Here is a 27,504-nt window from a genome sequence, read left to right as displayed (position 1 = left end):
TCTCTCATTTACAAGAAACCTCATATGCATTAGCAGTTAGTCACTCCCCCATACCGTCACCCCAACCCTAAGCAACCACGAATCCACTTTCTGTCTCTATAGATTTGCCTATTCTAGGCATTTCATGCAAACGGAATCATACAATATATGGTCTTTTGGAACTGGCTTTTTTCACTTGGCATAATGTTTTCAAGGTTCATGCATGTTGTAGCATATATCAGTAATTCATTTTTTTTAATGGCTGAATAATATTCCATTGTATGGAATTACCACATTTTGTTATTTCTTCATCCATCAATGGACTTTTGGGTTTTTTCCACTCTTGAGCTCTTTTAATAGATGAATGCTGCTATGAACCCTTGTGCACAAGTTTTTGTACGGGCATGTGTTTTCAGTTTTGGGGGGTATATATACCTGGGAGTGGAATTGCTGGGCCATATAGTACCATGCTTACCTATTAGAACATAGCATTTTTTAAATATTCGTTTTAAAGAAATTCATGGTAGCTTTATTAGAGAGAGAGGAAACAAAAATAAAGAGAGTCAGAGAGGGGAAGAGAGGGAGGTTCATGGTGTTGGTGCTACCAGGAGCTGTAAAGTATGCTCAGCCAAAAGCATCAGGTCCCAGGCTGATTGCTGTCACGGGAACAGATCCAAATTAATCTGCAAAAGTGCAGCACATCATGAAGGGTGTTGGTTGTGCTTTGCCAAGCTCAAAGAGTGGCCTAGAATCAGATTGTTTGATTGGGATAAAGATGGAACAGGAGGTTCATTTTTGACCTTGGAGCAAGATGGAGAGACCAACACATTTTGTTTGTTAGCCAAGGCCATTGCTGTAAACTGGGGGCTCATTGCCAAGTCTCTTCTCGTACCAGCCTGCCCCACTCAATGGCAGGGCTGGCTACCTTTGTCCTTTCATCTGCTTAAGCTAGTTACGCTGTCACTTTGAGCTCTGACTCTGCTCTCTCTGGCTCTGATTCCTCTGGAAAGGCTGCTGTCCAGATGTTTAGGTATTTAGCAAATGCACTTTTCTGATGCCTTGGCAGGGTTGCTTTCAGATGGGGATGAATATTTGATGCTGTTGGTTGTTGGGAACATGTACACTGAAATGACCAGCAAAGTTCCTGTCTCAAACTCCCTGTGTCTCTAATTCCCTTTATAGTGACAGCTGATACATCATTTAAAGGAAAACTCACCAGGGAGCAGAGGAAAAGCTATTCTTGTTGTTTTTTTTTTTTTTCTTTTTTTTTTTTTTTTTTTTTGCTTTGCCCTCTCTCGTCAGTTGTGCACAAGCTTCCCAGATGATAGAGAAGGAGGCTTTGGGTGGTTCCTTTTCCGCCTCCCCTGCCCCCGTCCCCCAGATTATAGAGCAGGACAGAGTGGATCTTTCCATCTTTCTTCAGGGGCTTGCTTTCCCTCTTTAAACCACTCCTTCTCTACACATACAGAAACTCCTGTCCACTGTGTTCCACAGCCTAGTCCACTACTTTATGTTTCTGATCCCTTTTGATCTAAGGATGTCTTAGAGAATATTTAGGTCACCCTCACATTTTACAGACAGAGGAACACGCTACAGAGGGGAAAAGCCACTGGTGGATCAGTGGGAGATCTACCTCCCACAACCCTCCCACTGCCTTCCTGGCCTCGAACTTAACCTTTCACCATCCTGGCACTCTGCACGACCGCCCACCGTTGTATCCCCAGATGTCTGGCTCAGTGCCTGGTACATGTTCCTGGAGCCAGGCTGTCTAGGTTTGGGCCCTGACTCCTACAGGTGCTTCTTGTGTGTTCCTGTAGAAGTGACTTAGCCATCTGTGTCTCAGTTTCTTTACCTACAAAATGTAGCTAATCATGGTACCCATCTTAAAGAATCTTTGTGAATTGCAAATGCATTATTACATTTAAAGTGATTAGAGTAGTGTTGACTGGGTGAAGTGGCTCATACCTGTAATCCCAGCACTTTGGAAAGTCAAGGTGGGAGGATCACTTGAGCCCAGGAGTTTGAGACCAGCTTCAGCACTAAAGTGAGACCCCCATCTCTACAAATATAATTTTTTAAAAAAATTATCCAGGCATAGTTGTGCACACCTGTAGTCCCAGCCACTCAGAAGGCTGAGGTGGGAGGATCCTTTGAGCCCAGGAGTTCAAGGCTGCAGTGAGCTAGGATCATGCCACTGCACTCCAGCCCTGGTGACAGAGAGAGAACCTGTCTTTATTTTATTAAGTTTTATTAAATAAATTTATTAAACTTTATTTTATTAAAAATACATAAAAATAAAAGTGAAAAGTGATTAATGTCTTTTACACAATAAGGGCTCAATAAATATTGACTATTACCATTACTATGGAATGAATGAATGAATGAATGCGTGTGTTCAATGCTTATCCTCTCAGGAGCCAGCTCAGTGTCTGTTACTCCCTTTTAAAAACAATCATATCTTAAATCTGGGCTGGGAGGCTGGGCTAAGGAAGGGCAGACATGCAGGGCTGATGCTTTAGATTGGAGGCCTTTTAGATGTAGCATTTCCTCCTGGATTCCAACCCTTACTATTCTCATGAGCATTTCATGGAGATTTGGAGGCATAAGCACAGTCTTTATGCTCTGGATGCATTTCTTTGCTGTCATTTGTCACTAGTCTATTTTATAGTAGATCTTGTCTCAACCATTTCTTTCATGCAAAAGCCTTTGGATGCTTAATATTATTTTGTGAAGGTTTCCAACTCCTTTGGGCTTTGCTTAGGAACATAGCAAACAAAGCTCAGCATCTCAAAGGGAAGCTTAAGCTGATAAAAATGTGAATGTAGACAGCTGAAGCTTTGCTGAACATTTCACTTCTGGATATGCTGAGCAATGGTCTAACATGAATGCTCTCATGGGGAGTTTACCTCTACCCTTGATGGCCAGTGGCCTACCTGTATTGTGCTAGGGGACCTGCGGATCTGTGCAAGAGGGTTTGTGGATGGTCTAATGTCATGGCCACCGTTCCTGAGAAGCAGCTCAAGTATGTGGCATATCTAGAGCCAGGCAGGGCAAGAGAGTGACAGAGAAACCCGTATTTCTGGCACTTTTCTACCTCTTTCTGCATTACCTACTCATCCTTCTTTCAATTCAAATTCATTCAGATGAAATGGGCTGGTTGAAGTTATTGGACTCCTAGACAGAGACATTCCAATGGAGGATGCTGTGGGGAAATGAAAAACTCCTAGATGTTGATATTTCAGATTGACCCTTTTGTCAGAAAAACAGCATAGAGGAGCAGTGAACCTTCCTGAGACCCCCCAACTTAACATGTAATAGCTACCTGTGGTTTATAAATATCAGTCTAAGGCCTGACTGCAATAAACTTACTTGGGAAGTTTGCAAACATGGAGATGCCTTGGCCCTAGAGATTCTGAGTTTCTGAGTTTCTGACTTAGTAAGTCTGGTGTAGAGCCTAGAAATCTGAATTTTTATCAAATTCCCCCAAGTTATTCTGTTACACATTCAGGCCTGTGAACATCTCAGTCAGTGGGTTTTTTTTTTACCCAGGCTAGAATACAGTGATGATTTCAGTTCACTGCAACTTCTGCCTCCCAGGTTCAAGTGATTCTCCTGCCTCAGTCTCCTGAGTAGCTGAGACTACAGGCACACACCACCACGCCTGGCTAATTTTTATATTTTTAGTACAGACGAGGTTTCATCATGTTGGCCAGGCTGGTCTTGAACTCCTGACCTCAGGTGACCCACCCACCTCGGCCTCCGAAAGTGCTGGGATTACAGTTGTGAGCCACAGCGCCTGGTCCTCAGTCAGTGGTTCTTATTCCTAGCTGCACATTTGTGCGACTACCTGGAGAGATTTTAACCAAGTGCCCATTCCTGGGCTGCGTTCTTAGGGACTCCAATTCCATTTATTTGGGTGAGGGACGCTGGGGATTCAATATTCTTTTTAAGGCTGCTGTGTGAACCTAGGTGTAGCCATAGTTGAGAACCACTAAAACACTGAAAAATGGACAACTACTTTTCTTAGTAAGGGCCGTGATGGACTTTCCATCAACAGGTGTGGCAGACACAGTGAGAATCCCAGCCAGAAGGGAGCTTAGAGACCATCCAACCCAGTGGTTCCTAGTTCTTTCAATTTCATAGACCTGTATAATTCTAAAGATATTTTGAGGACTGACAAGGACTTGCTGGTTTTTGTTTTTGTTTTTGTTTTTTTGGCCAACTTTTAATTTTGCCAAGTTAAGACATTAAAAACAAAACAGAATTCAACTATCATTTATTTGCACGATTGTTTAATTTTTTAAAGTGAAATTTTAACATTATCTGTAAGCAAGACCTGTGGTCAAGATAAAGGACAGTTTTTAAAACTGAATACGTATGGCTTTGAGAGGAACTCACTAGGCAGGCCTCATCTTTCCTCATTTCAGGGAAAACTTTATTATGGTTCAGAATTGGTTCAACAGCAGCCTGCTTCCAAGCCAAAGTCATAGTTTTACAGATGAGGAAATTGAGACCTGGAGCGGGAGGTGCTTGGCTCTGCTCCCAGAGCTCCACTGGCAGAAAGCTTGTTAGGAGTAGAACCTGCTCTCCTGATGTCTGGTCATGTCCTCTGTAGGGGGCTCAGATGAACAGCTTGACACCCCAGGCTCTTCCCATTTAACATGCATGGGACAGAGTCACTGGGTGTGACTGCCCAGTCCTCCCAGACACACTCAGACATATTAAAACAGTCACCATGGTAATGATCAAGGACAGGCACCCTGTTAGATAGGCACCATTCTCAAACCTTCAGCAATGATGGAATATGCCTATGTGGGTCTTTTGGGTGACATGGGGGAACTCTAGTTGCCCCAGTTGCAAAACAGAGGAGCATACGATTACTCCGTCACACTGGACTACTGTGTGCTTCGAAAGTTAAGAATCTGTGAAGAATTAATTTTCTGGTTTTCTCCTGCAGAGTCCAAGCCATCTCTTCCCTTATAATGCTGTTATTTTTAATAAGTCAACAAATTGGCTAATTCTCTTGGAAATGTTTTGATTTGAGGAAATGGACATTTTACACAATTCCCTTAGAGAAGAAAGAAAACAGATTTCCAAGTGCATTATCAATAAGCTGGGCATTTGAACTCTGTGATCGGAAATGGAGAAGACATGGTGAGCTCTTGGGTTCAGATGTTTAATATTTGAAGGCGATGGTGGAGAATGAGCATTGCCAGGACACATGCTTCCTCTGGATGACTGAGGATGGTTGAAGGGCAGGCCTCAAGCCAACTGGGATCTCAAGTCCACCTAAAAGAATCATGTTTACAGCTTTGAACTGTCAGGGAACGGAGGCAGGGAGGAACATAGTTGAATGTCACTCATGGAGTCCCTTGAGGGCAAGATCTTGCCCTACTTGTCTCCTAGCATAGGTCTGGCCCCTCATAGATAGCATTACCTATTTTGTTGAAGTGAAGTGGTTTTTCGGGACACAAATCCACTTTCCTACATTGAAATCAGGTGACATCTAGAAATCTACACTTAACCAGGGCAGTTTTCCGGGGGTGGGAAGAAAGCCTGGGAGTGGTCAGGAGGGAGTTGTGTCTGCCACGAAGCCATTGGATGGCTGTCTCGAAAATGGGACACGAAGGTGCCCTCAATGGGAGGAAGGAACACAGAACAGAAATGTCACTGACCTCATAATTTTGCTGAAATTTGGTGCTGGTTCTCTAGCCCATCCCTCTAAAACCTATTTCTTAGAATAAAAAAACTACAGGCTTAATACCCCAGCTCCAAATCTCCCCAGAAGCTCAGGTTCCTATGGGATCCCACCTACCCGAGGCAAAAGACAGAATGAACTCAGTTCCCTTTAAAATCATCATCTGACTTCATTTTTGACCTCTTTCTTGATTTCTAATTTAGTCAAATAAACCCATACACCTTAAAATGATGCCCTATACGCACGCCATCGGTGCCTAAAGTCATTTTAAGTACCATTGGAAGGGAGGAAGGGAGCTCCTCTAGCTCAGCTGGCTTTGTGCTGTCTGTTTCTCAGGGATTGGGCAATAGAGCGGAGACAGGACACCTCCCCTGTCTGTGATTTGGAAGATGAAGGAAGCAGGGGAGAACAGAGCCATGGAGATTAAAGTGTGCATGGAATGTTGAGACCAATGTCCTTATTTCATGTTAGAGACAACTGGAGCACAGGAAGGTAGTACCTGACCTCAGGTCACATCAGACTGTGGTACAGTTGGTTAGGGCTAGAAAAGGTTCTTTGATCTCTAGACTGCAGCCCCCTGGTCACTTGATTGCACCAACTCCTGGTTGTCTGGTGGAATGGACTCATCTCTTTGCGTAATTAAAAAGAAATTTCAAGCTTTCCAACCTGAGGCAATTGTCTTGTTGTTGTTGTTGTTCCATATAGATGTTAAATGGCTTAAGCTATAGTAGTTTGTAGGGATTCACTTGAAAACTCCCTACTGTGTCTATCCACATGTGTGTTCGTGTGTATATGTGTGTACGCATGTAATTGTGCATATATGCGTATGTGTATGCCTGCATGTCTCTATGCCTACATGTGAGTATGTATTTTGGCTGCAGCGGGGTTGGGGGTGGTCACTGGGGTGGAGGAGGAGGATGGGAGTGCTTTTCCCAGGTATCAGAGGGCCTGGCGTATGCTCCTGACCTGCACACATGCACAGGAGGACTCGCCCCTCCAGAATGGGCCTGGGTGTGGACTGAGATGAAGGCACCAGTGCCCTCTGCTGTACTGAGAGGTGAATGCTGCTGACATGCCAGCCTCACCTTGTCCCAGGTCGGGGCAGGGACGCTGAGATGAAAGAAAAGGCTTTGCCCAATTGTGGGGCTCAGTTGGTCCACCCCTCTTGGGATCATTCTGCTCTACCTTTGAAGTTCTTAGCTGCAGGTAGTGAAGGAAAAGCACCGGATACCTGACTATGAATCAGGTCAGTCACTGCCCCAAGGCCTCCCCAGGCAGGGTCTGCAGGTGTTGGAATAGAGCTAGCAAAGATTGCAATGCATTTCTTATCTTTCTGGCCTTGTTGGGGGTCAACACTCAGAATTCTTTCTGTGTCACTCAGATTGAATACTCTTTAATGGTAAAACCCTTGTTGGCCTTGGGCCAATCCTCCTGTAAACACAGCACTGTAGGGCAAGAAGCCCAAATACTACTTCCAAATAAGAACACCCTACATTTGCACAGTGCATTATAATTTGTCAGCTGTGTTCCCATTAGTTGTCTCACATGATCTTTACAAACGTATGAGTTAAACAGAACAGCAATTATTATTCTTATTTAACAAATGGGGAAACTGAGGCCCAGAAGGTTTGGTGCTCTTTGATTGACTTGGAAGTAATTAGCTAAGACCTAAAATGTACCTCCTTCTGGAATGAAATCCATCAGGCTTTAGATTAAAATAAAAGCTAGTAGATCAAGTGCCAAACAAAACATCCAGTAATCAACTGGGTACTATGAGGGCAAATTTCATAGCAGTGCTGTCCAGCCACTTTCTAACAACTCTGGGACCTCAGCTTACAACTAAGCTCCTGAGTTCTATACTGTGTCCATCTAACAGGGCCACCAGAGAGTCTCATAGTTGGCTACTATTTAACTAACACCATTCCTTTCGATAATAAAAATGTTTATAGCTTTCTGGTCTTAAATGTAAAAATCATCTATCTTGTTTTATACTCCTAATATGTTTGTAATGCAAGGGCAGTTGTTACTATTGCCCCCATTTTGCTGATGCAGTAACTAAGGTCTGAAGAACTTTCATACCTTTAGCAATCAATGTTTGCTCTGGTGTTTACTCTGTGCTAGGCACTCTGCTTATTCAGAAAATACAGCAGTGGACAAAGATGATCATGGTCCTGGCTCTCATGAAACTCACAGCTAAATGCAGGGTAGAGAGAAATAGATAAGTACATACTCCAGTTGTTGATAAATACACATTGTGATGAGTGCCATGGACTTGAATGTGGGGCTATGAGTACAAATGGCCAGGGGAGTTTGCTGGTTAAATGGAGTTGGCCCAGCATGTAGGGTTGAAACTTGGGGTGCAGAGTGGTCCAGGCTGAGGCTTAGGCAATGTGAAGATCCTAAAGAAGGAAGTTACTTGGGACATCCAATGAGCTGAGAGAGAGCCAGTGTAAGCTGGGGCTCAGAGAACAAAAGGGCAAGTGATCCAAGGTGAGATTGGCAAGGTCTCCTCTTAGCCCAGCCACACAACTAGTTGGAGGCAAAATGGGGACTATTATTATATCCTCTCTGTGAGTCTTTGATATCTACGTTGCTTTTCTTTCCCTATTCCTCTCTTAATCTCTGTCCAAAGCTAACTGCCTTGATTTTCTAGGGCCACAGCTCCCACCTGCCTTATTGTTCCCGCTGGGCTTTCCATCTGGAATGCTTACCTCTGCATCTCCATAAGTCAAAAATCCTACTTACCCTGTAGATTAGGGATTATAAATACAAATTTTCCAGCAGGTGAGGTAAATGAATGACATGACCTAATATATTATCACGTGGTAAGGATGTGGCATACTAGGACATGCATGTTCCCATTACACTCAAATCCAGTGCTGTGCGAAGAACTTCCTGTTTTTCATGGTGGAAATGTGAAGTGTTCTGTAGCGGAACTATCTAATACAGTAGTCACTAGTCATATGTGGCCAGTATGACTGAGGAATTAAAATTTTTATTTACTTAATTTTTGTTAATTTTAAACTTTTACAGCCCATATACGGCTAGTGGGCTACCATATTGGACAATGCAACTCTAGCCATTTACTTCCATTCTGGAATGTGGGTCCAATATTGCCAGATATTCCAGTTTTTCAAGAGAAACCATATATCTGAATTCTCACATTTGAAAACTTATGTTGGCAACAAATTCAAATTTTAAAGTTAGGCTGTGAGTGACTTTTGCTTCTGGACAAATGGAGTAGTTACACATTCCCCTTTTCCTCCTAATAAGTACAACTAAAATCCTGGACAGTATTTATAACACAAGTATAAGAAGACTTTGAAAAGTGGAAAGAAGACAGACTTAGGATCTCAGGAATCAAGATTTAACATACTGGTGAGTTCCCTGGGCTTTCTTTTTATGTCATATATCCCAGACTTGGAATTGAAGAAGTCAACAAGCCAGAAACACCAATGGGCACAGAAAAGCTAAGCCCCAACAAAAGCATACTATCTCTGGCTGAAGTACCAGGAAAGGGAAAGCCTAGCAACACAGAAAACTTTTAGATGGTAGCTATTATACTCCAACCAAATATTATTGGAAAAACTGTGGTCCCATCCCCAGCCATGTCAACAAAGGTCAAGTGGGGGGCTTTGAGTTCTACCCTCCATGAGGGTGTAATAAGGCATCCAACATCCTTATCAGGGTAGTGTCAGATCGAGCCAAGTTGAGAACTTGCATGACCAGCTCTTCCTCTTCCTCTTCCATTCAACCTTGTGTTGGTGAAGATCACTTGTGGAACTTTGTAGCATGGACTTTCATCTCCATCTGGCAGTAATGAGGTTCTCTTTTCTTCCCTGCTAGGGTGGTGTAGGAGGAGGTCTGGTGGAGAGTCAGGACTTTCACTATCAGCCAGCAGTAATAAAACCATGCCACCCAAGTGTTAAGGGAGACCACCTGGGGAGCCAGAGCTCCTGCCACTGCCCGGAAGAAACAAGGAACTCTCCCCCCAACCTGCATAATCACTTTGGGTGTCAAGAAACATTCAATGAGAAATCTGGCCTTTTACCTCCATTTGCCAGTAACAAGCAAGTGCTGTTCCTCCCCCTGCTGACATGGCATTAAAGAAATGAAGTTAAAGCAAAAGGTTTAAATGAGATATGAAGTCTTATCACTTAATAAAAAATGTTCAAGATTCAATTAAAAAAATCACTTTTCTTACCAAGAGCCAGAAAGATCTCAGACTGAATGAAAAACAATCAATAGAGGCCAATGCTAAAATGACAGAGATATTAGAAACATCTGACAAAGATTTTTAAAGTGACCATGATAAAAATGCTTCAATGTGCAGTATAAACATGCTTGAAACAAATAAAAAAAATAGACAATCTCAGCAAAGAAATAGAAGATATAAAGAACTATATGAAAAATGAAAAGTAAAATAATTGAAGTAATAAACTCAGTGGCTAGGTTTAACAGAATAGAAGTGACAAAGGAAGGATCAGTGAACTGGAAGATAGAACAATAAAATAACTCATGTAAACAATACAGAGAAAATAGACTGAAAAAAAAAAAATCTCAGTGACCTGTGGGACTACAATAAAACATCCAGCATTTATGTTCTCAGAATCCCAAAAGAACAGGAGAGACTGAAAATGACAAAGCACTGAAAGAAATAATGGCTGAAAACTTGCCAAATTTGGCAAGAGGTATAAATCTACTGAGCCACAAACAGGATAAATCCAAAGAAATTCAGGTCAAGATTCATAATAATTGAACTTCTGAGAATTGAAGACAAAGTCCTGAAAGCAGCTAGAGAATGACATCTTACCTGAAGGGGAAAAACAAGCAAGCAAGCAAGCAAACAACATAACAGCAGATTTTTTTATCTTAAATCATGGGGGGCCAGAAGAAAGCAGTACAGTTTTGTTTGTTTGTATGTCTGTTTGTTTGTTTGTTTTCAAATGCTGAAAGAAAAGAACTGTCAACCCAGAATTCTATATCCAGTGAAAGTATCCTTCAGGAATGAATGGGGGAAATCAAGATATTCTCAAATGAAGGAAATGTAATAGAATTTATCACCAGCAGACTTACCCTAAAGAAATGGCTAAATGAAGTTCTCTAAATGGGAAGTAAATGGTAAAATAAGGAGCCTTGGAACATCAGGAAGAAAATATAAAAGCTAAAATACAGGTAAATACAATAGACTTTCCTTCTTTTCTTGAGTTTTCTAAATTATGTTTGACAGTTACACTAAAAATTATAAAACTGCATAATGTGGTTTTAAGTGTATGCAGAGAAAACATTTAAGATAATTGTATTTAAATGCGGGAAGGTAAGGGCATGTTAAGGGAGGTAAGTTTTCTATACTTCACCCAAATTGGTCAAATGACACTATTAGAGTGTAACAAGCTATGTATATATAATGCAATACCTAAATTAACAATTAACAAGTAAAAAGATATACAAAAATACACTCAAAAAGCATAAATAAAAATGTAATTGTAATAAATGTTCAAGGAGGCAGGAAAGCAGGAATAAAGTTAGGCAAAAGAAAAGAAGGCAGAAAGAGAAAACAGAGAACCCAAAATAGAGAGAATAGAAAGCAGAAAGCAAAATGGCAGACCTAAGCCCTTCTGTACATGTAATTATATTAAATATAAATGGTTTATAATAGAGTAAAAGACAGAGATTGGCAGAGTGAATTAAAACACATATTGAAACTACTGTCTAACAACTCACTTCAAATATAATTATATAGGCAGTCGAAATTAAAAGAATGGAAAAAGATATATCATATAAATATTAATGAAAGGAAAGCAGGAGTGGCTATGTTAATATTAGATAAAATAAACTCCAGAGCAAAGAATATTACCAGAAACAGAAAGGCCATTATAGAGTCATAAAAGGGTCAGACCACCAATAAGTCATAGCAATCCTAAATACACATGCACTGAATAGCAGAGTTGCAAAATATGTGAAACAAAAACAGAATTGGAAAGAGGAATAGACAAATCCATAATTACATCTGGAGTTTTCAACATCACACTCTTCCAAATTTATAGAACAACTAGACAGAAAATGAACTAGGATATAGAAGAATTCAATGATACCATCAATCAGCAGAATCTAATCTAATATTTGCAGAACACACCATCCAACAACAGAATACACATTGTTTCCAAGTGCCCATAAGCACATACCAAGATAGGCTACATCCTGGGCCATGAAACAAATCTCAACTAATTTAAATGAAGTGAAATTATAGAAAGCATGTTCTCTGACCACAATGAAATCAAACTAAAAATTAATAATAGAAAAATAACAGGAAAGTCTCCAAACACTTTGGCACTGAAAAACAGACTTCTAAATAATTCATGGGTCAAAGAATAATTCTCAAGGGAAAGTTTAAAAATGTAATAAACTGTAGAAAATGAAAATGCAACATATGAAAATTTGTAGAACACAGCTGAAACAGTGCTGCAAAACAATTTGTAGCACTATATATATATATATATATATATATATACACATACACACATATATATATGTATATATATATATATACACACACACATACTAGGAAAGACTGGGTGGCCATGGCTCACAACTGTAATCCCAGCACTTTGGGAGGCCGAGGCAGGTGGATCACCTGAGGTCAGGAGTTTGAGAACAACCTGGCCAACATGGCAAAACCCCATCTCTACTAAAATACAAAAATTAGCCGGGCGTGGTGGGGCATGCTTATAATCCCAGCTACTCGGGAGGCTGAAGCAGAATTGCTTGAGCTCGGGAGGTGAAATTTGCAGTGAGCTGAGATCACACCACTGCACTCCAGCCTGGGCAACAGAGTAAGACTCTGTCTCAAAAAAAAAAAAAAAAAAAAAAAAAGAAGAAACATATACACACACACATGCACACACACACACCACACACACACACACACACACACACACTAGGAAAGAGTAAAAGCTTAAAATCAATATTCTAAGCTCCCACCTCAGGAACCTAGAAAAAGAAGAGCAAAATAAACCCAAAGCAAACAGAAAGAAGGAAATGATAAAGATAAGGGATGAAATTAGTGGAATTAAAAATAGGAAAACAATAGAGAAAACAATTAAACAATAGACTGATTCTTCGCAAAAATCAATATAATCAACAAGCCTCTCCAAGAACTGATTGACTAACAAAGAAAAAAATAGAGAGAAGATACAAATTACCAATATCAAGAATAAAATATGATCTTAATACAGATCCTGCAGACATCAAAAGGATAATACAAGAATACTATCTACAACTTTACACATTTAATGTTGAAAACTTATATAAAATGAGTTAATTCCTTGAAAAACATAAACTAATGCCATTCACCCAATATTAATTAAGTAATTTTAATAGTCCTCAATTAAGAAAACAGAATGCGGCAGGGCTTGGTGGCCTGTAATCCCAGGACTTTGGGAGGCCAAGGCGGGTGGATCACCTGAGGTCAGGAGTTCAAGACCACCCTGGTTAACGTGGCGAAACTCCGTCCCTACTAATAATACAAAAATCAGGCAGGCATGGTGGCATACGCCTGTAATCCCAGCTACTAGGCAGGCTGAGGCAGGAGAGTCTCCTGAACCCGGGAGGTGGAGGTTGCAGTGAGCCAAGGTCGTGCCACTACACTCCAGCCTGGGCGACCAAAAAAAAAAAAAAAAAAAAAAAAAAAAAGAAAAAGAAAAGAAAAGAAAAGAAAAAAGAAAACTGAATGCTTAGTTTTAAAAACTCCGTCCAAAAAACATTTCCAGACTTAGATAGTTTCACTGGAGAACTTACCAAATGTTTAAAGAAAAATTAATACCAACACATCTCTTATAGACAATAGAAAAGGAGGGAACATTTTTATTTTATGAAGTTGGGATTAACTAGATAGCAAAACTAGACAGGCAATACACAAAAAGAAAACTACAGACTAATACCCCACATAAATTTAGATGCAAAAATCCTTAACAAAATATTAGCAGATAGAATTCAGATAGTATACACACACACACACACACGCATAGAGAGAGAAGAGAGGATTGTACATGATGGCCATGTGGGGTTTATTCTAGGGATGAAAGGCTGGTTCGATATTTGAAAGTCAATCCAGTATATCAACTGGTTAAATAAGAAAAATTACAAAGTGATGTTAATGAATGCCTAAAAAGCGTTTGTCAAAATCCCGCTCCTATTCATTTCAAAAAATCTCATATAACTAGGAGTAGAGGGGTACTTCCTCAACTTGATAAAGAGAATATAGAAAAAAGTTACAGCTAAGATTATATTTAATGACAAAAGACTGAATTATTTCTCCCTAAGACTGGTAATGAAACAATAATTTCTGCTTTTACCACATTCAATATAGCGCAAATGCGATAAGGCAGAAAAAGGAAATAAAAGACAGACATATAAAAAAGGAAGAAATGAAAGTATTGTTAGTGGCAGATAACATGATTGTCTAGGTAGAAAATCCTAAGAAATATACAACAAACAAAACCCCTAGATCTAATAAGTTAGTTCAGCAAGGTCCCAAGATAAATGTTTGTTAGAAAATTAATTGTATTTTTATATTCTAGCAATGAACACATGGACATCAGAATTAAAAAAAATACTATTTACAATCACTCAAATATAAAATACTTGCATGTAAATTGAAGAAACCATGTACAAAACTTGCATTCTGAACATTACTGTTGTTCAAAACACTGATGAAGGAGATCAAAGGCCTAACTAAATGGAGAAGGATACAGACTTATGAATTGGAAAACTCAACATAGTAAAGACGTCATTTCTTTCCAAATTGATAGACAGGTTTGCTATGACCTGAGTTTGTCCCCATCAAAGCATATGTAGGAATTTGATCTTCAATGTGGTGGTATTGAGAGGTGGCGCCCAGTAGGAGGTGTTTGGATCATAGAAGCAGATCTCTCATTAATGGCTTGGTGCCATTCTCACAGTAGTGAGTTCTGGCTTGTGGGAGACTGGATTTGTTCTCTTGGAATGGGTTAGTTCCCGTGAGAATGGGTAGTTATAAATACAGGATTCCCTGGGGTTTTCCTCTCTTTACATGTGCCCACTTCCCCTTCAACCTTTCACCATATTGTGATGCCACAGGAAAGCCCTCACCAGAAGCTGAGCAGGTTCTGGTGCCATGCTTTTATGCTTCCAAGCCTACATAATCATGAGCTAAATAAACCTCTTTTCTTTATAAATCACCCAGCCTGAAGTATTCTGTTACAGCAACACAAAATGTACTAGGACGAGGCTTAACAAAATTCCTATCAATATCTCGGCAGGATATTTTTTTGTAGATTTAGATAAGAGTATTTGAAAATGTATATGGAAAGGCAAAAGAACTATAAGAGCTAAAACCACTTTGAAAGAGAAGAATAAAATACGAGGAACCAGTCTACTCAATTTCAAAACTTATTATATAGCTACAGTAATTAAGATTGCATCTTAATTATGTTAGCAGACAGATAAACACATAGACCAATAGAACATAACAGAGAACACAGAAATAGAATCACAGAAATATGCCCAGCTGATTTTTGGCAAAGGTGCAAAAATGCTACTCAGTGGAGAAAAAAGATAGCCTTTCAACAAATGGTGCTGGAGCAATTGGATATCAATAGGGAAAACAGAAATGAAAAACCTTGATCTACGTCTCACATATTATACAAAAATTAACCTAAAATTATTCATGAACTTAAATGTAAAATGTCAAACTACAAAACTTACAAAAGAAATCGGAAAAAATCTTTAGGACCTAACGTTAGGCAAATAGTCTTTAAACAAAAGTATAATCTATGCAAAGAAACATTGATATATTGGACTTCATTAAAATTAATAAACTTTTGTTCTGTGAGATTCTGTTATGACGATAAATAGACAAGCTACATACTGGGAGAAAATAATTGCAAACGTATATCCAACACAGAACTAGTATTAATAGGTAGAATATATAAAGAACTCTTGGCCGAGTGTGGTGACTCACGCCTGTAATCCTAGCACTTTGGAAGGCTGAGGTGGGTGGATCACTTGTGGTCAGGAATTTTGAGACTAGCCTGGGCAACATGGTTAAACCCTATGTCTACAAAAATACGATGTAGTGGCGCGCGCCTGTAGTCTCAGCTATTTGGGGGGCAGTGAGCCAAGATCGCGCCACTGCACCTTAGCCTGGGTGGCAAAGTGAGACCATGTCTCAAAACAGAACAGAACAAAGAATATATAAATAACTCTCAAATATCAATATCAAAAAGTCAATCCAATTAGAAAATGCACAAAAAACACATACATTTTTCTGAAAAGGACGTATATTAGTAGTTGGCAAATAAGCACATGCAAATATTTCAACATCATTAGCCATTAGACACATGCAAAATTAAAGCCACAATTAGATATCACTACACCTATCAGAATGGCTAAAAATAAAAGTAGTGGCGTTACCTAACACTGTTCAGAATGTAGAGAAAGTGAATCATTCATTCACTGCAAGTGAGAATGTAAAATGGTATAACACTTTGGAAAACAGTTTGGCAATTTGTTAAAATACTAAACATGCAATTACCATACAACCCAGCAATTGTACTCCTGGGCATTTATCCCAGAGAAATGAAGCTTGTATTTACACAAAAACCTGTATATAAATGTTTATAGCAGTTTTATTCATAATAGCCCAAAACTGGAAACAACCTAGATGTTCTTCAAAGGGTGAATGATTAAACAAACTATAATACATCCATATCATGGTATACTATTCAGCAATAAAAAGGAGAGAACTGTTAATACATGCAACAACGTGGATGAATTTCCTGAGAATTATGCTGAGTGATAGCTAATCTCATTGTTTCACACTGTATGATTCCATTGATACAAAATCTTGAAATGACAAAATTATGGAAATGGAAAACAGATTAGTGGTTACTAGGGGTTAAAGATGGGATGAAGGCAGGAAATTGTAGCTGCAATAGGGAGCATAAGGGATTTCATGTTGTGATGATGGAAGTCTTGGCTCTTTTGACTGTATAGATTCTTATATCCTGGTTGTGATATTGTACTATCATTTTACAAGATGTTACCATTGAGAGAAATGAAGTAAATGGTACATAGGATTTCTTTGTATTATTTCTTACAACTGCATGTGAATCTGTAATTACCTCAAAATAAAATGATTAAAGAAATACATTGTGAAGGTCAAATAAAGATATATTTGCTGGCCAAAAATGACCACTGTTTTAAACATGACTTATTTCTTAAAGAATATTTCAAATGCTGCTTCCTTTATTAAGTATTTTCTGGTTCCTCCATTTACAGGTGATCTCTCTTTCTCTTGGTTGTTTGGAGTAGGCTGTGATTCTTTGATGGCATCTACATTTTTTCCCAGTTGCACTCCCATACTTGTATAGTTTCACATGTATACATGAGTCATATCACCCTAGTTGCTGTGAGTTTCTACTGTTTTTCATTTGTTGAAATTCCATTTGGGTAATTTTTCATATCTGCTTTGTCTCTTTTTTCTCATGTTATTGATTCCTTTTTGTTTCTTCAATAATGTAAAAGACACACATTTTATTGTCACTTGTGTAGTTCAGTTAGTTAAAGTTTTCTTGGTGTCTATTTCTATAGTTTATTATATCTTTTTCTCAAGATCATTTTTTCCTGTACTGTAAGTTTTGCATTGTGAGTTTATTTTAATGAGGCTTTCCCTGTAGGAATCTTATGAGGTCTATTTTGAGAGTGTTTCCTCTTAATGGAGTGATTTTATATTAATTTCTTCCCAAGACCTCAGGAGAAGTATTTGCTGAGGACCATTTGTAATGCTGATTTCTTGACTTGGAAATTCATGTACTTTATAGTTAGTATAAATGTGGACCTCAAACCAGTGTACTTAGGCATTCTCATAAAGCCTAGGTTGATCTTTAATGCTTCTTTATCTTTTTTCTCTTTTCAATTATTTGCAAATTTTTTACTATTATCTTTTTAGATACTATTTACTCCTATTTATTGTTTTTAGTATTTTTGAGTGTACATTGTATGAAGTTTGCTTAGTGTTTTTTTCTGACATTACAATATACATATTCCATATCATCATCTAGTATCGATATTTTATCAGTTCTAGTGAAGTGTGAAAACCTTACTTCCCTTTGTCTTCCCCAGTTTTAAATATTATTGTTTTAAGTATCAGAAGGAGTTATAATTTTTGTTTCAATCATCAAATATTATTTCTAAAAGTCGTGAGAAGTGTAGTCTATTGTATGTGCCCATATTTTTATTGTTCTCTCTTCTTTCTGAAAGCTTCAAGTTTCCTTCTTTTACCATTTTCTCTCTATATGTTAAACTTCCTTTACCCTTTCTTAAAAGAAGTGCTTCTAGTGACAATTTCTTTTAGTTTTCTTTCATTTGAGAATGTCTTTTTTTTTTTTTTTAAATTTCTGAAGGATAGTTTTGCTCGCTATGGAATTTATGGTTGGCAATTCCTTTCTTTCAGCACTTGACAAATATTATGCCACTTCCCCTGGCCCCCATGGTTTCAACTGAGAAATCTGCTGTCATTCAAATTGTTTTCCCCCATAATTAAACTAATGTTTTTCTATGGCTGCTTTCAAGATTTTGTCTTCATTTTTAATTTTCAAAAATTTAATCACATTGTGACTTGGCCTGGATACTCTTTGATTTATTAAATTTGAGGTTAACTCACCTTTTTGAATTTGTAGACTTATGTTTTTCACCAAATTTTGAAAGTTTTAAAAAATCAATTATTTCTTTAATGTATCCGTCAGCTCCACTCTTTCTCTTTGCTTCTAAGTCTCCAATAATACCAATGTTATTGTTCCACAGGTCTTGCAGGCCCTGTTAATAATAATTTTTGAAAATTATTTTCTCTCTGTTGTTTAGAATGGTTGAATTTTATTGATCTGTCCTCCAGGTCACTCATTCTACTTTCTGTCATTTCCATTCTACTATTGAACACATCCAGCATGTTTTTAATTTCTGTTATTGTATTTTTTAGTTATATAATTTCCACGTGGTTCTTTTTTATAGTTTATATTTCTTTGTAGAGAGATTCTAATTTTTCCATTTGTTTCCAAATAATTTATAATTTCTTATTAAAGCTTTTTTTTTTTTTTTTTTTTTTTTTTTTGAGACGGAGTCTCGCTCTGTCACCCAGGCTGGAGTGCAGTGGCATGATCTTGGCTCACTGCAAGTTCTGCCTCCTGGGTTCACACCATTCTCCTGCCTCAGCCTCCTGAGTATCTGGGGCTTATGATGGCTGCTCTAAAGTACTTGATAAATAATCTCAACATCTGATATATCTTGATGTTGGCACCAGTTGATTATTTTTTCTGATTGAAGCTGTGATTTTTCTGTTTCTTGGTATGACCAGTGTGATTTCTGATTTTATCTTGGACATTTTGGTTATTATAATGGGAGTTTGGATTAGTACTGTTTTTTATTTTAACAGGCAGTCATTTTAAGTTTAGCACACAGTTTTGGCCTACTGTTATTGGCTGTGGTTCTGATAAAAGTTTAATTTTTAGAGCTTTGCAGTGTTATTTTGGTTTGTTTGGTTTTTTGGATGTTGCTAGCCCTCCCACTGGTCCCCGCTGGCACTGCCTGGGACAGCAGAAGAGGTTTTCCCATCCTGGGCCACCAAGTGTATCCATGGGATAGGGGAATCTCAGGCCCACGGTAATGAAGGGGCTTCCTAAGCTGGGCCGCTTGTTCTGGCAGAATTCCCTTTGCTGGTGTCCCTTGGATACCTGGTGTCTCTCAGTGAGGGAGAGGAGTCTCAAGCCCAGTGGGGAAGAAGACCACTTTTCCTGGTCACTTATTATCAGTGAAGTTCTTGTTTGATTCCAGTTGCTGGTGCCATCAGGCATACCAGGTGTTGACAGTGGGGCTCCCATTCAATCTAGGGGAGGAATGAGCTACCTGAGTGCTTTCTGTTTTTAAATTGGGGGTTGAAAACATTGGACCCAAATTGCTTTTTTCTGCTGGATGGGAAATCAGAAGATGCCCTGCTGCTATGCTTCTCTCTGGTTCTGAGGTCCCTAACAAGTCCCCTTTCCTCTTCACAATACTCAGAATCCTTTGACTGCCTCTTGCATTTTATATGGGTTTAAGGTTATACTTAGCAGGGAGGATTAGGGAGAAACAAGTCTCCCTGATTTTTATCAAACATATATTATTATGTTGCCCCAGTTTTTTTTCTTTTTCTTTTTAGTTCATTTAATCACAAAATATTTTTTAAATGATTTGAGAAATATGTGAACAGTTACATTTAGGGAAACTGAAACTTACAGTCTGAAATTATTTCATAAAGATTCCCTCTTCATGTCTCTTTATTTGGTTCCCTTATTTGTAAAACAAGAGTTAGGACAGATAAGCTATAGGAGCCAGTTGAACTTTGAAAATATACTATGGCTGGAAAATAGTGATGACCCTGGCTACTCTGAAAGAGTAGGTGGACATTTTGGAGGCTGTACTAAGCAGCAGGAGAGAAATTGCTAATATTTCCATTTCCAGACCAAAAAGAGGGGACCAGGGCTGGCTGGGCTGGCTGAGATATGGGAGCGATTAGGTGCTCTGTTCTAACTCGGGCAGTGAATTGAGGAGGAAATCACAAGTGGCATAAGTGCTCTGAGCAGGTGTTCACAGCACAAACACCAGGAAGGCTTTAAGCAGCTCAGATTGATCCTCTTAGAAATGATACTAAAAAGAAGCTCATGAGAAATAAATTCATCTTGGTAAGGATCAAGGACAAATCTAGGAAGCTGAAAACACAGCTTTATAATGAAAAATTGAGGAAAGTAGGGTTAGAACATGTTAAATAAATGGTTTGGTGGGTGGAAGTGTTTAATGATCATCTTCAAGGATACCTTGAGAAATTTTCTATTTCAGGATGTAATCATCAAGAAAAATCTTTCCCTGGTGTAAGTGTACTTTTTTTCTACATCACTTAAAAAGCAGTAATTTTCTTCTGGTGAAATACCTGACAGCTAAGAGGAGCACAGAGCGATGGAATGATTTGCCTCAGGTACTGCTGGCAGGGATGGAGCAAAGACTAGACATCATCTTCTCACCTTCAACCTGCGGTGCTTTCCATTGCCAAGGGAGTCACCATGTTTCAGCTCCTCAGAGGACAGAATCAATAGAAACAAGTTTAACAGGCAGTGAAATGGGCTTAAATTAGACGAGAAGATTTTTCCTATAAGCCACAGTTGTAAGAGAATGAGCCTGGCTGGAGCACTTCTGCAAATCTTTAAGATTGGGATTCTGGGCCTCCAGCACTGGATGTGATATTTTACTTGGTGGCAGGGAGAGGAGATGGCCTTTGGGAGGAAGGGCTTTTCACTTTCAATGTGATTGCCAAGATAGTTTTTAGAGATGGAGAGTGTTGGAGTAAATTGTGCTGATATCTCCTATTTGCCTTGCCAGGGGCATTGTCCATCATTTTCCCACTCAGAACAGTTATTTGTTCAGATTAAATCCAAGAACATGTTTTTCTTCTGGCCAATGGGAAGCCCCGGTGGGAAATGTTGAGAGAAGGAGAAAAACAAAGTCAGGATGTTTATTCCTGCATCTCTGTCCCTGTGGTTTCTCTGTAAACTGGCTGCTGCCTTCCACTGAAAAGCAGGTCCTGTCAGATGGTTCTCTCCCAGGATGGTTCTCCACTTTTGGGATCCATAACTGGTCCCCCACCCGACTCCTGCAGCCTGCTGTTACAGGCCCTGGGATACTGCACTATCTCTTGTGGTTTCTCCACACCTTGGTCACAACTTCATAAATAATACCTTTGTTAAACTATTTCCAACTTGTCATAGTGTGTGTGTGTGTGTGTGTGTGTGTGTGTGTACCATCTATTTTCCCCCTGCACTCTGACTGTTGCACCTGTTGTACTAGGTGAAGATGCCTGGTGACCATGTCGGAAGGCTGCAACATGCAGCAAGGGGGTCACCAACTGCAGAGAAGTCTCATGCTCTTCTCTTTCTGCAGCTGAGAACTTCTGGAGAAGACACTTCAAGAAGGTGTAGTGTCATATTCTAAAACAAAAATTGGCCAATGCTTCTAGGCAGAAATTTTCTTCACACACACAAAGAAAAGTATCTCCATAAATAAAATTTAGTCATTCAACTGCATTATCAAGGTTAGAGCAATCAGATTATAAACAATAATCAATAATGGTCTTTACCATCCCTTAGACACTTAGCGTTAGTCATTAGTAAAGTGAATGATAAGGTTCTCCTACATATTTCAGGGATTTGGAAAAATGGAAGTACAGCTGCTCTAGCATCAGGATCCCTGAGCTTTCCTCTGAAATAAGAAGTCCTAGGAAACAGACTCTTAAATTTCTCTGAAAATCATTTCCACATTTATAAAATATGGGGCCTCTAACCCAGCTATTCCAGAAGCTGAGGTGGGAAGATTGCTTGAGCCCGGAAGTTAGGGGCCAGACTGAGCAACAAAATGAGACCCCATCTCGAAAATAAATAAATAAATAAGATATGCGGATTAAACAAATGGTTCCCAAGTTCCTTTTTAGCTATAATAGTCTATGTGATTATGAAGAGGTGGAAAGGAGGATATAGTGTGGTGTGTGGATCTATATTGTGTGGATAGAGAGGACTGGTGAATATTGTATGTGAATGGGAAAAACTGGGAAGTGTGGTATATGGATAGGAAAGACGGGGGAGTGTGGTGCATGAACGGGGAGGACTGAGGAGTGTGGTGCATGAATGGGGAGGACAAGAGAGTGTGGTGCATGAATGGGAAGGCCCAGGAAGTATGGTGCATAAATGAAGACTGAGAAGGATGGTGCCTGAATGGTTAGGACTAGGGAGTATGGTGAATGAACAGTGAGGACTAGGGAGTGTGGTGCATGAATGGTGAGGACTAGGGAGTGTGGTGCATGAATGGGGAAGAGTGGGGAGTGTGGTGAATGAATGGGGAGGGCTGAAGAGTGTGATGCATGAATGGGGAGGATCAGGGAGTATGGTGCATAAATGGGGAGAACTGGGGAGTGTGGTGCATGAATGGTGAGGACTAGGGAGTGTAGTGCACGAACGGTGAGGACTAGAGAGTGTGGTGCATGAATGGGGAGGACTGAGGTGCATAGTGCATGAATGGGGAGGACCAGAGTATGGTGCATAAATGGGAAGAACCGGGGAGTGTGGTGGATGAATGGGGAGGACTAGGGAGTGTGGTGCATGAATGAGGAGGACTGAAGAGTGTGGTGCATGAATGGAGAGGAATGAGGTGCATGGTGCATGAATGGAAAGGACAAGAGAGCATGGTGCATAAGTGAGGAGGACTGGGGAGTGTGGTGCATGAATGAGGAGGACTGGAGAGTGTGGAGCATGAATGGAGAGAACTGAGGTGTGTGGTACATGAATGGGGAGAACTGAGAAGTGTGGTATAAGGATGGGATGACTGAGGAGTGTGGTATATAGATGGGGAGGACTGAGGAGTGTGGTATAAGGTTGGGGAGGACTAAGGAGCATGGTGTAAGGACGGAGAGGACTGAGGAGTGTGGTGCATTAATGGGGAAGACTGGGGAGTGTGGTACATGAATGGGGAGGATCAAGGAGTGTGTGTAAAGTTGGGGAGGACCGAGGTATGTGATGCATAAATGGGGAGGGTTGGGGAGTGTTGTCTGTGGATGTGGGAACTGAGGAATATGGTGTGTAGATAGGGTTGACTGTGGATCCTATTGCTTAGACAGAGAGAACTGAGGAATCTGTTGTGTGAATGGAGAGGACTGAGAAATTTGGTGCATGGGTGAGGAGGACGCTGGAGAGTTTTGTGCAGAGGGTGAGGATTGGATAGTGTGGTTCCTGGATGATGGGAAAATCTGGGGAGTTGGTGTGTGGATTGGGAGCTTTGGGGGGCGTGGTGTGTAAAGGAAGAGGACTGCAAAGTGTGGTGCATGCAGGAGTAGGACTAGAGAGTGTAGTGTGTGTATGACGTGGGCTGGGGAGTGTGGTGTGTGGATAAAGTTGATTGGGAAGTCCATTGCATGGACAAGGAGGACTCAAAAATGTGGTTTGTGAACAGGGAAGGTTGGGGAGTGTGATGTGTGGATAGGCAGGATTACGGAGTGTGGTGTGTGAATGAGGATTGTAGAGTGTCTTGGGCAGAGGCTGAGGACTGGGGAGCATGGTGTGTGGATGGGGAGGACTGGAGAGTTTGGTATGTAAATGGCGAGAACTGGGGAGTGTGGTGTGTAAATGGGGAGGACTGAGGAGAGTGGTACGTGATTGAGGAGGTTTGGGGAGTGTGAATGGGAAGAAATGTGGAATGTGTGTGTGAATGGGGAGATCTGAGGTGTCTATTTAATAAACAGGGATGATTGAAGAATATTGTGGGTAGATGGGGAGGACTGGAGAGTCGACTGAGTAGATGAGATGACCCAGGAACATGGTCCATGGTTGGAGAAAACTGGGGAAGTCTGTTGTGTGGATGGGATGGACTGGGGGGCGTGCTGCCTTTGTGGGAAGGATTAGGAAATGTGATATACAAGGACTTTCCCCTTGGCTTTGCCTTAAGTCTGGAAATTGAGGTAAAGTTGGTGATGATCAGTGTTGAAAGGATAGAGATATTTGGTGTGCAACTTGGGATATTGCTTGCTGTGCAGGGCTAGGAAGTAATGACATCTCAATAGTGACACTGACACCATTTCTCATCTTAACTGATCTTGTAATATGTTTCACCAAGTAATATGTATGTATTTAATGACCCATATGAGAGATACAAAGAAAAGTGTACTGACTCAAAGTTTGGAGACCTGGCTCTTCCTGTTAGTTGTGTGACCTTGACAAGTCCCTCTCCTCTTTAAGTTCTCAGATTGGGCTAAATAATACTATATGACCTTTAAGGCCACATCCAAATCTAAAATCTTAGAAGCCCATAGCTCACAGTCTATGTCCTCAAGTAGTTTGTGATCTAATGGGGAGGCAAGACTTAAGCTCAGATAAAGCACGATGTGGCAAGAGGGCTTGGGGCCAAGAGAAGAAGGTGAGCAGAGGAAGCCTAGTCATCATCACTCTCCCTAAGCCTTATTTTTTAGGTCAAATGCTATCCATCTTCCGATTCTGTATCAGCTTGGGAGAACAGAGTAGCATGTTTTAAACGCTCATTTTTACGTAGGTAATTCTCATTATTCTTCATAGCTATTCACAAACATTCCAGTGGTTATTCCTATCTAGAACAGATTCAGGTTTTATGGGACCTAAAGTTTATAGAAATGCATAAAATACACAAAAAGATCTTACTTTACAAATTTAACAAAGAGCATGGCCATGGTAATTACGTTGTTTTGGCGTCTCCTGGGGACTGGAAGGGGCTTGTGTAAGTAAGGAGACTAAAACTTTGGGTTGATTAGTTTCACAGAGCACCTTTGCTCTTAATGGAATTGTACTTCTTCATCTCTTTGAAGGTAGGCATGTCCATCTGACTTGATTTAGTGAGCAAAATGTTAGCAGAAGTGATATCTGCCCCTTCTGGATGGAAGATTCAAGAACTTGTACATGATTCACTACATCCCTGGCCTCCTGGCATGGGAGCTGTGAAAGCAGCTGTCAGCATAGAGTTCCATCACTTGGGTCTCTGGTACTATAAGGAGTGGAGCCCCACTGCCCTGGGGAATGTACCAGGAATGAATAGACTTTGGTGGTGGTAAACCACTGAGATGTTTGGGATTGCTTGTTACTGCACCATACCCTAGCCAAACCTGACTGAAACAATAATTATGAAGCATTTTCACAGATGTAGCCTTGTTTCTTTCTGGAAGGAACATGGACACTTCTCACCCTCATTTTTCTAATGAAATTCTCAGGCTCAGAGAGGTTAGGTATCTTTAGGAAAGGTCATAAGTGAGCAAGTGGCTGACCTGGAAGAGCACCCAGACATTTTGGTTCTCAGGCCTTGTTTTGTCCACAGTGGAATGGTCTCCCCAGTGGTTGATGCAGTTCCTTTGCTTGGTATCTGCACTCTCCAGTTCCTTCATCCCTCCGCTCCGATCCCAGATGAAGCCTGGGCTTCTGCTTTGGGCAGATGTCTCAGATCCAACTGGACAATCCAGAAAGGTCCCTAAAGGGCTCCATTCTTATCAAAGTCAGATAAAGAATCCTAGACAGAAGTCACAGAGAAGAGGATTCTTGATAGAGTCCAGATGGATTGAAAAGTGTACATTTTGAATACAAAAAACATGATCGCAAAGACTTTTCTCTAGTCTATTTATGGAGTGTAACCTATACTTACATACAGTACCTTGTCAACCTTTCCCCTAAACACACGTGTGCGCACGTTTTACATGGGAAATTGGATTCAGTTTAACTCTGGTAATTTAACTGAGCTTGAGGGGACAGGCCTTAGTTTGAGTGGTCTAAAATGTTTGTTGAGTGGGTGGAATGGTTTTGACTTTGGGAGAAAAGGTAACTTGGAACAAAAGTCACTTTCCTGGCAGGGTAATAAAAGTCCTCCAGGTGTGCATCCTGCTCTAGTGAAATGGTAAGGGAGATCCAGGCTGGAGTGAAAAGGAAAAGGAACCCCACTTAGCTGAAGGGTGGTTAATACAGGGCACTAATCGAAGCATCTCAGTAAACAGTGCACATAGCTGCCCAGATCATTTGGCAGGAGATCAATAGGCTTGAGCTGAAATGAGAATCATCTGAAAAGCTAAGAAATATTGCCTGGAGAATTCCATTAGACAGCATTACACTCACTAAAGTCTGGTTCTGTCAGCCACTTGCAATGTGCTTCAGGATGATTCTTAAATTGGAATTGGTGCAGCTGGGAAAGCTGTTAGATATCTGTAGACTTTCGCTTTGTGAGAATTGGAGTCAGCCCTGTAAACTCTCTGGGGGGCTTAGAAATCCTTTCACTCACAGATGGGAACTTGATGGTACAGGATTCACTGGAAGAAGCACTACTGTTGGCTCAGTTTCTCTCTCTCTCTCTCTCTCTCTCTCTCTCTCTCTCTCTCTCACACACACACACACACACACACACACACACACACACACACACACACTCTGTCTTTCTCTCCTTTTGGCTGCTCTTCTCTTTTATTCTTGGAAGCCTATTATTTGGTGAGACTTTATTTCTTTCATTTTTTTTTTTTTTTTAGAGACAGGGTCTTGCTCTCTTGCCCAGGCTGGAGTGCACTGGTGTGACCATAGCTCACTGCAGCCTCAACTTCTTGGGCTCAAGTGATTCTCTGGCCTCAGCTTCCTGAGTAGTTGAGGCTATAGGTGCATGGCACCTCACTTAGCTAATTCTCAATATACTTTTTTAAAATGGGGTCTTGCTATGTTGTCCAGGCTGGTCTCAAACTCCTGACCCCAAGCAATCCGGCTTCAGCCTCCTGAGTAGCTGGCATTACAGGTGCATGCCACTATAGCTGGCCCTTAGTGAGACTTTCCATGTCCCATCTCATAAAACATTGTTCACTGCAACCCATATAATATGAAACATAAAGCTAGACCAAAAGTTAAGACTCAGGGAAAATAAAATTTTTCTCCCTCAGCAGCTACAACCTCAAAAAAGTCAATGACAAATCCAAATAATTCTCCGTAATAGAATAAAATTCCCATTTTCCCAAAATAATTAGGGAAAAAAAGCAATATTCTGTTAAAAGAGGGCTGCCATACATACAACACATAGATTACCAGCGTCCACATAATGATAGTACAGTGAAATCTGCTGTATACAAATCTAGGGATGTGCTTCTAGTGATTCAGAAGGCCCGTCACGGTCTGGTAGGGCCTTGTTACATCATTATGAGTAATTCTCATTATTTTGGACACCAACTGGGTAAGTAT

At 40.3% G+C, this 27,504-nt stretch overlaps 1 long non-coding RNA gene across 11 annotated transcripts in view; it reads left to right on the top strand.

Annotated features, from left to right (window-relative positions):
* LOC139359884 (uncharacterized) overlaps positions 1-27,504 on the top strand; it is a 209,466-nt gene that overhangs the window by 147,025 nt on the left and 34,937 nt on the right. The window contains exon 7 of one of the 11 annotated variants that reach the window (XR_011616481.1): positions 9,524-12,172. The exons of the other annotated variants lie outside the window; for them this stretch is intronic. This is a non-coding gene — a long non-coding RNA (uncharacterized lncRNA). Of the gene's footprint in view, positions 1-9,523; positions 12,173-27,504 lie in introns of those variants that run through there. 11 annotated transcript variants of the gene reach the window in all.

This window comes from Macaca nemestrina, chromosome 18 (assembly GCF_043159975.1).
Source record: "Macaca nemestrina isolate mMacNem1 chromosome 18, mMacNem.hap1, whole genome shotgun sequence".
NCBI classification, from domain to species: domain Eukaryota; kingdom Metazoa; phylum Chordata; class Mammalia; order Primates; family Cercopithecidae; genus Macaca; species Macaca nemestrina.
The sequence above is the reverse complement of the archived record's forward strand: the minus strand, read 5'-3'. Positions and strand labels throughout refer to the sequence as shown.